Source organism: Bubalus bubalis, chromosome 10, assembly GCF_019923935.1.
Source record: "Bubalus bubalis isolate 160015118507 breed Murrah chromosome 10, NDDB_SH_1, whole genome shotgun sequence".
Lineage (NCBI taxonomy): Eukaryota > Metazoa > Chordata > Mammalia > Artiodactyla > Bovidae > Bubalus > Bubalus bubalis.
In genome coordinates this window covers 12,109,170-12,118,998 of record NC_059166.1, presented here as the reverse complement: position 1 = coordinate 12,118,998, position 9,829 = coordinate 12,109,170, and positions in this window count along the sequence as shown.

The window sequence follows — 9,829 nt, the reverse complement described above, 5'->3', positions numbered from 1 at the left end:
TACTCTTAGGTTATTTTGGCCTGGAAAAACATGGGTAGACAAAACCAAGTGTGCTAGTAATTACTTTCCTTCCCTTTATGGTATAGACGAGAGAGTGAGTGGGTTACCAGCTACTGCCAGATAAAGGATGCTGGCACAGCCTGCCTCGGGCCGTTTATGAAGTGTTGTTTCCCTATTTGATGGTAAGCCCTCTGAGATCAGGCTTAGGGCTTTAGTCTTTAAGCAATGATATTTATGTGGAAAGAAGCTGGTCTTTGGAGTCTGACCTAATTAACCTTGAATGTGGGTAATTGTCTCGATGTGTTGTGTGACCACGTGCAGATGGTTCAATCTTTGAGTTGAAGTTTCATTGCCAGAAAGATGGGATCATGATACATGCTTCACAGATTTTGCTATAAAGATCCATTCATTCATTCATTCATTGAACAGATGTTTACTGAGCATGTTCTATCTGCCAAGCCCAGAACTAGGAAAAGAGGATAGAGTATTGATTATAAGATAAGATCCCTGCTCTTGTGGAAATTCTATGTTGAGATGTGATAACAAGTGAAACATTTAGCATCATCCCATGGTTCTAGCACAGAGTAACGCTCAGAGCTGATTATTTTCTTTGCCTTCCTCTGAGCCATACTCAATGCCCAGCACTAGCACTGCTCCACACCGTGCAGGGCAAGGGGTGGGCTGGGGGGAGTCAATTATGACTCGAATTGACAAAGAAAACATCCAGAGGCTCCTCTACACTGCTGAGAGTGGGACGTGAAGACAAAGGCCTCCACTAGCTCAGTTCTGTGGTCCAAAGTGTAGCTTTGACATGGAGAAAGTCGTAGAAATAAGGAAATTGAGACTGCCTAATTGAGTGTGTTAGGAAAAGAAGGTAAAATATATAGCATCTATGTAAATAAAATGTTAATATAGAGATAAATACACGTACTCACAGACATTCTGGAGAGAGTGGCTAAATTCCTAGAACATTTCCCACTAGACCCTAATAGCTCAGATGGTCAAGAATCTGCCTACAATGCAGGAGACCCCAGTTCGATTCCTGGGTCAGGAAGATCTGCTGGGGAAGGGATAGGCTATCCACTCCAGTATTCTTGGGCTTCCCTGTGGCTCAACTGGTAAGGAATCTGCCTGCAATGTGGGAGACCTGGGTTTGATCCTTGGGTTGGGAAGATCCCCTGGAGAAGGGAAAGGCTACCCACTCTAGTATTCTGGCCTGGAGAATTCTATGGGCTGTATAGTCCACAGGGTCGCAAAGAGTCGGACATGACTGAGTGACTTTTACTTCACTTCTCTTCCTATTAGAATCTGAATCATTGCAGCAACTCATTTGAAATCCACACCTTCTCCCTACAATTTTAATTCTCTCTTTAGAAGTGTTTTTCCTGTCCAACTGGACTATAGTCTCCTTGCAGACAGCATTGTTGTCTTACACATCATTTTGCCCAACTCAGCAGCTGCAGGCATAATTCCTGCTCAGGGAGTGCTTAGACCCACGTCATAATACAGGATTAACTATTCTGAGGAGGCCAGGGTCTGGCAGCATGTCATTTGTTTCAGATGATATGTGACTTTAACATAAGCCTGCATGGTTCTTTGAGACTCTGCATTTTGGCCACTGTTACTATTCCACACCTCCAAGCGTTTTCTGCTAAAGAAGCTGACTGAGCAAACCCATGGAGATATTTTTCATTTCCTTTGATGGAGCATAATGCCTTCGTATATAAACACAATAACACAGTCATCACACATGCACTTACATTATTGTAGCGGCTGTGTACTCAGCAACACTCTCGGCCAGGCAAGGAGCCCAGGCGTTTTATTTTCCATTCTGATCTAAATTATGTTCATAATAAAAGAGTTTTCAATCAAGGTAAATACAATTTCATCCCAGCCTAACATCTAGATTTCTGCTCTCTTTCAGTCTCTCTCTCCCTCACTTTTTTTTTTCCCCTTTAATTCTAGGTCACTCACCCTGCCACGTGGGAGACTCTCCTCTGGTGGGGATAACAGCCTGCCTCCTCAATGAACTAGAACAACAGCTCTAAATGCGTCTCCTGTAACATACCTCTGTGATTTGCAAAAGTGGGAATAAATCAAAGCTGGGAAGAGATGCCACGTTAAGCCAGAAGCTAAATGTTACATCATGTAGCGTGAGGCTAGGGGAAGAGAGAACCTGTTTTTCCTGGCAGCACAATATCTTTGTGCTTGTTACCTCCACCACAGCCCCATTAAAACAATCATTTGGAATCTGCGGGAAATTGTCACCTCTTTCTTTCCTGCCATGGCAGCTGGTACTGGAGGTTGCAGACAAAGCTCATTCCCTTCAAGGTTCTTAACACACATGCGAAAAGGAAAATGAAGCTTAATTTGTTAAAAAAGAAAAAAAAGTGTCAGCTTACCCTCAGGCTCAGCACAGGCACCAGGGGAAAGAAAAAAAAAAAAACCAAAGATAAATGCCTCGAGGTGAACTGGCACCAACTCTAATTCTCCACTCACTCGGCTGCTCTTCTGTATGTATCACATTAATCATGCCGGATGGAGAGACATTTCCAAAACTTAAGCAATTTTCGAACCAAGATGCACCATTAAGGAAAAATACAATAGCACGACTTTATTTTGGGATGCTTTCTTGGTACTAGCAGTGAATCTCAAAAATGTGCTGCAGATGTTAGTACAAATGATGGATACCCGGGTGGGGGGTGGGAGGGAGAGGCGGGAGGAAACTGACAAATGGAAGAAGAGGAGAGGCAACTGCCCTCCCTTTTCTCTCCCTGTGACCTTCAGCAGGTCACAGGAGCTGGGCTGGGTCTAGCCATTCGTTGAGATCTGCCCTGGGTCTTGGACCGAATCAGACAACAGACGGGCTGAATATTGCAGCTTCCTAGAGCCCTGTGGCGTCCCTGGGCTCCCATGTGCTTCACTGCTGAGACCTGAGCGCTGTTTCGGTTCTCACCACCTTGCCATCCTCAAGTGAGCCCAGGCATCTCTGCTTCTGACACCCAATCCTGCAGCCACTGCCCTGATGCTAGGTTTGAAGCTTCCTGTTGATGACACTTGTCATCCTCAATCTAATGTGCTCCCCATCTGGGTTTTCCACTACCTTGGTCTACTTTCCTTCCCGGGATGTGTCTATCTCTTGGAAGTCTTAATGTCCACTGTTGCCTGACCCATGGCCCTTCTTTGGGCATGACACTTGTCTTCTTGCCCAGCTGCTCTTGCACGTAGACTGAGCCTGCCTTCTAGCCTGCTATCTGTTGTAGTTTTAGAGGTTTGTGCCAGATCTTGTCTCATATTTTCTTTCCATATTGTGTTTTTGCCATACTCTGACCCTTACTTCAAAGTTTAAAGAGAGTAAGTGACTAGAAGCAGAGTGGAAGGTCCTAGAACTCGATGTGACAGTAGCTATGTGATGGTGGCTAAGACAGAGCATTCGGAGGATTAGCAAAGGACATCCTTGTGAACTGGAGATGTGTCATCTTAAAAATCCAAATCTCACATGACTGAGCAAGCGATCATGTGTGTTGGGAGATGGCAGTGATGGGAGACACTGAGTGTCTGGGTCTCTTTCATCACAGACTTTTGGAAATTTTCTAGACAGTTATTGTTGAGATGAAAGCCAAGCTTCCTTGACACAGGCACAATGATGAATTGAACATGCTTTCCTGGGTTCCAGAAAACCAAGTTTTTTCAAACCCTCACTTTTAATATATGGGACAAGTGTATAAACCCTGAAGAAGGATGAACCTGGGAACCTACTGTCCAGCCATTGAGGACAATCCATACCTCCCTTGATAACTTGAGGAGTCATCCCTTGCTTAGCAGAGAAAAAAAAATTTACCAAGAAAGTTTTAATATTATAAAATATGTCAAGTGCATGCAAAATTACAGTTTATGTAATACACATTAAAAATCCAATTTAAGCAATAAATATTACCAAGATTATTGAGGTCCTTCATTGTTTTCCTATTATCAGAAATAATTAGTGTTCTGAGTTTGGATGTGTAATTTAATTTCTGTATATTTACATCTATCTGATTATGAGTGTATATGAGTAAATAATATTGTTTTGTATGTTTTTTAATCTTGTTGAATAGTTCCACACTATATCTATTCTTCAATAACTTTTTTTCCCTTAATATGATTGTGAGGCTTATTCATGTTCTAATTCTGGCATCAGCAAACTATGGCCCATAGGCCAAATCTAGTTGGTGTTTGTTTTTATGCACCCCTTGAGATTATACTCCATTTAAAGTATCACAAAATAGTGGATATATTTCCCTTTTCTGAATAATATATCCTTGTCGCTTGCCTATTTTATACATAGTACTTTGCATCTTTTAATCCCATAACCCTATCTTGTGATCTTGTATTTTTTTAGGTCAAACTCCAACACGAATCTCACAGAACAAAATCAGGGTGTTGGCAAGGCTATGTTCCCTTCTGAAGGCTCTGAGGAGAATCTGTATCCTTGTCTCTCCCAGCTTCTAGGGGAGGCCCACATCCTTTGGCTTGCAGCCCCTTCCTCCTTCAAAGCCATCCATCACATTCCAACTTCCGCTTCTTGACTCTGACTTTCTGTCTCCCTCTTCTACTTTTAAACTCCCTATGATAAAACATGGCCTGTCCAGGTAATCTAAGATGATCTTCCCATTTCAAGAGGATCATCTCAAGGCAACCATTTAGAATTTTAATTGCCCTTTGCCAAAACACCTCACAAGTTCCAGGGATTAAGATGTGGACATTTTTAGGTCCTTATCTTACTTACCACAAGTCATCTAGTGAGCTTTTTCTTTCAGTTATTATATTTTTAAATTCTGAAATTTGCATTGGGTTCTTTTTGTATCTTTTATGTCTTTGCTGAGATTATTTATTCTTCCATTTGTTTCAGAGTGATTGCAGTTGCCTGTTGGATCCTTTTGATGATAGCTGCTTTAAAATTCTTGTTAGATAATTCCAACATTTGTGTCATCTTGGTGTTGGCATCTGTTGATTTTCTTTTCTCATTTGAGTTGAGATTTTCCTAGTTCTTCGTATGACAAAAATTTTGGATTGTGTCCTGCACATTTTGAGTATAATGTTATGACACTCTGGTTCTTATTTAGATCTTCTATTTTAGCTGGCAGTTAACAGGTTTAGGTTCAGAACACACAGCCTGGCCCACTTCTATGGTTTGTGGTTCCAATATCTATTTAGTTTTTAAAGCCTTTGCAATTCTATTCTGGTATGCTTCATGTGTGCGACCTAGAGGCTGATGTGAAAGCTGGATGATATTCCTCACCAGAGTTCAAATCTCAAGTCATCTGCTGTTGTTTCTGGTTGGTTTTACATACTGACCTCCTGGGAATTTTCCCAGGTCTTCATACATAGATTTTTTTTTAAAAGTGAACAGATTCCCCCTTGGAGAAAGGTCCTGACTTTAATTGTTTTTAAGGTTTTTATTTTTTTGATGTGACCATTTCTAAAGTCTTTATTGAATTTGTTATAATGTTGCTTTAATTGTTTTTATGTTTTTGAGCCATGAGGCATGTGGGATCTTAGCCCCCTGACCAGGAGTCAAACTTGTACCTTCTGCATTGGAAGATGAAGTCTTAACCACTGGTCCACCAGGGAAGTCCCTTGTATATAGATTTATAAATCCTTTTCTTCAGCATTCTTAGTTCTATAATACTCCCCTTCCCACCCTCTTCCCAGACCCTTCCTCTCAACCTTTCCTAGATATTTGTTGAGGATAGGACAAGAATACTTGACAAGTCCCCACCACTCAGTCTCAAGGTGGGGGCGAGACAGTAGAGAAGGAGCACCCCCATTCATGTTAGTGTGAGAAGGAAGTGGTTGATAGAGTTCTATGATTTTCTTTGTAAAGTTTTCATATATTTTGCTAGGATCATTTGTGGGTACCACATATTGTTGATTCTATTCCTACACTTCAAACATTTTTTAAAAATTTGAATTTTGAGGTAAATTGGCTTGAGATTAGGAGGAAATGGCACAAGACTGTTGTATAAAAAATGTAATGGTGACAGTCCTTTCCTTAGTTGGCATAATTAGTTAAATCAGTAAACTGAGACTGGATCATTATTGAGCTGTTTTCTTTAAGATCAATTAGGAAGTTTTGAAAGGGTTTGAAATTGATAAAGAATTCTTAAAATAGCTTTTCTTTTGTTCAGAGGGACAGAACTGAGAAAAAGCAACTTAGAGATGTAGAATTCTTATAATAATTGATAGGGAAAACAATTTCAGAATTGAAGAAAAGAAAAAGAAAAGAGAAAAAAATCCAGCATAATAATTACTGATGTGTCTAAGAAAGCTTTCTATTATTTGGTAATGAAATGACCTATGTAGATGAAATGCATAACTAGGATGCCAACCATCTCTTAATGAAGGGAAAGACTAGTTACCCTGATGAGCAGTCCTTTGTTTTTGCCTATTTGTGAGTCAGATTTGCTATACAGATTGCCTGAAGTTGGACTACCCATAAGCGTTCACTTGGAAATTTCTATTGTACATATCCAAGGTCACCAAAGCTTGACATATGCTTTAGTGAACTATTTTTAGGAAAATGTAGAAGAAATAAGATGATGAAACAGTGGTTTGGGATAGGGATTTGAGGGGACTGGTGAGAAAAAGAGAAGAATTAAAGATAACTCTGATGTATTTAGTGTTTTTAGTATAGGTATTTTGGTAGATGATGGTGACATTCAGTTCAGTCGCTCAGTTGTGTCTGACTCTTTGTGACCCCAAGAACTGTAGCATGCCAGGCTTCCCTGTCCATCACCAACTCCCGGAGCTTGCTCAAATTCATGTGCATCGAGTCGGTGATGCCACCGAACCATCTCATCCTCTGTCATCCCCTTCTCATCCTGCCTTCAGTCTTTCCCAGTATCAGAGTCTTTTCCAATGAGTCATTTCTTTGAATCAGGTGGCCAAAGTATTGGAGTTTCAGCTTCGGCATCAGTCCTTCCAATGAATATTCAGGACTGATCTCCTTTAGGATGGACTGGTTGGATCTCATTGCAGTCCAAGGGACTCTCAAGAGTCTTCTCCAGCCCCACAGTTCAAAGCATCCATGCTTGGGTGCTCAGCTTTCTTTATAGTCCAACTCTCACACCCATACATGACTACTGGAAAAACCATAGCTTTGACTAGATGGACCTTTGTTGGCAAAGTAATGCCTCTGCTTTTTAATATGCTGTCTAGGTTGGTCATAGCTTTTCTTCTAAGGAGCAAGTGTCTTTTAATTTCATGGCTGCAGTCAGCATCTGCAGTGATTTTGGAGGCCCCCAAAATAAGGCCTGTTAATGTTTCCATTGTTTCCCCATCTATTTGCCATGAAGTGATGGGACAGGATGCCATGATCTTAGTTTTCTGAATGTTGAGTTTTAAGCCAACTTTTTTTACTCTCCTCTTTCACTTACTTCAAGAGGTTCTTTAGTTCTTCTCTTTCTGCCATAAGGGTGGTGTCATCTGCATATCTGAGGTTATTGATATTTCTCCCAGCAATCTTGATTCCAGCTTTTGCTTCATCTGGCCAGGCATGTCTCATAATGTACTCATAATAAGTTAAACAAAGAGGGTGACAGTATACAGCCTTGATATACTCCTTTCCTGATTTGGAACCAGTCTGTTGTTTCATGTCCAGTTCTAACTGTTGCTTCTTGACCTGCATACAGATTTCTTAGTACTGAAACAAAAAACAACAACAAAAATGGAGGAACAGCAGGTTTATGAGGAGAAAAAGAGTCTGGCTGTGGATATGTAAAATTTGAGATGCTTATTATATTTCGGTGGTGGAGTTGCTGCTGCTGCTAAGTCACGTCAGTCGTGTCCGACTCTGTATGACCCCATAGACGGAAGCCCACCAGGCTCTCTGTCCCTGGGATTCTCCAGGTGGAGTAAGCAATTGTATATATCAGACTGGAATCCAGAGGAGAAATATATGCTGGAGTTTTAGATCTGGAACTCATTGGTTCAAAATCATGGAAATGTTTGCTACCAGTCAAGGGTAGAGGGTAGACATGTGAAGACAAGAACTGTGACCAAGCCCTAGCACACTCTGACATTTTAAAGTTGAACAGAGGAGCCTGAGAAGAAAACTAAGGGTCAGTATGACATCAGAGTCAAAAGAAGGGAGAAGGAGTCAATTATTTAGTTGCTGCTAACAATAAAAAAGAGTTGAATTTCACGTTTTGGAGATACACACTTTGAAAATAGTTATAGTTGTGGAGATAATAATAAATTGGAGATAACAATAAATTAAGAGAGACCATTGTGGGCAATTAACCATGGAGAGTAGACTGATATTGCAATGGACACACAAACATTCGTCAATAGACAAAATCAAGGACAAATATCTAATAAGTTTTAAAAACCTGTGGACGAGAAAAGGCACCAGAACTTCCCTGGTGGTACTGTGGATCAGAATTCCCCTGCCAATGCAGAGGACAGGAGTTTGATCCCTAGTCCAGGAAGATTTCCACATGCTGTGTGTATCACAAATACTGATGCACCACACTCAGAGCCCGAGAGCCTGAGAGTAGCTGTGGCTACTGAGTCTATGTGCTGCTACTACTGAAGCTTGCCTGCTTAGAGCCTGTGCTCTGCAGCAAGAGAAGCCACTGCACACCATAACCAGAGAGCAGCCCCCCACTTGCCACAATTAGAGAAAGCCCACATACAGCAATGAAGGCCCAGGGCAGAGAAAAATAATTAGTAAGTGAAATATTTATTTTTATACATGTGAACAGTTTATTCAGAATCATAAATAATTCCAAAATCTTAAAAGTAGGAAGTAAACATCTGGTCTGATGACTGAACAACTTTGAAGGCCATAAATACACATCCCAGGGTCATCAGCATGAGATTTTTTTCTGGGAAGATGGCTCTGTCTGGAAAGTAATATACAAACAAGGTAGGAAATGAATGTGGCTCAATTTAGTTGTGTTGCTGCATTTAACTCACCTGATGGAAGCATATTTATTGTTTAGTGGTTAGCAGAACGGCAGCAAGTTGATCTGTTCTTTTGATTACATTCAGTTCTATAACCATATAGAAGCTAAGCTAGTAGTAGCCTATGGCTGAAATATGTCAGCCATATTTCTTGAGATTTTGATCAGCATTGTTATTATTTTAAGATCTATCTCTCTATTTCTCCATCTCTTTCTCTGTCAACTTTCTATCATCTACCTACTCATGTCTACTTTGTGTCCCTCTTTTTTTAAAAAAAAATTATTTATTTTAATTGGAGGATAATTACGTTACAATACTGTGATGGCCTCAGCCATAGATCAACATGAAACGGCCATGGGCACACATGCAGCCCCTCCCTCCTGAACCCCCCTCCTATGTTCCTCCCCAGCCCTCCAGGTAGTCACAGAGTACCTACCGGCTTTGGGTTCCCTGCAGCATGCATCAAACTCCCACTGGCTATCTGTTTTACATATGATAATGTATATGTTTCAATACTATTCTCCCAAATCATCCCACCGTCTTCTCCCACCGAGTCCAAAAGTCTGTTCTTTATGTCTCTGTCTCGTTTGTTGCTCTGCGTGTAGGAGTGTCAGTATGATCTTTCTAGATTCCAGATATATGCATTAATACATGATATTTGTCTTCCTCTTTCTGACTTCAGTCTGTATAATAGGCCCTAGGTTCATTCACCTCATTAGAACTGACTTAAATGTATTCCTTTTTATAGCTGAGTAATATTCCATTGTGTATAGTACCACAACTTCCTTATCTATTCATCTGCTGATGAACATATCTAGGTTGCTTCCATGTCCTAGCTATTGTAAATAGTGCTTCATTGAACACTGGGGTACAAGTGTCT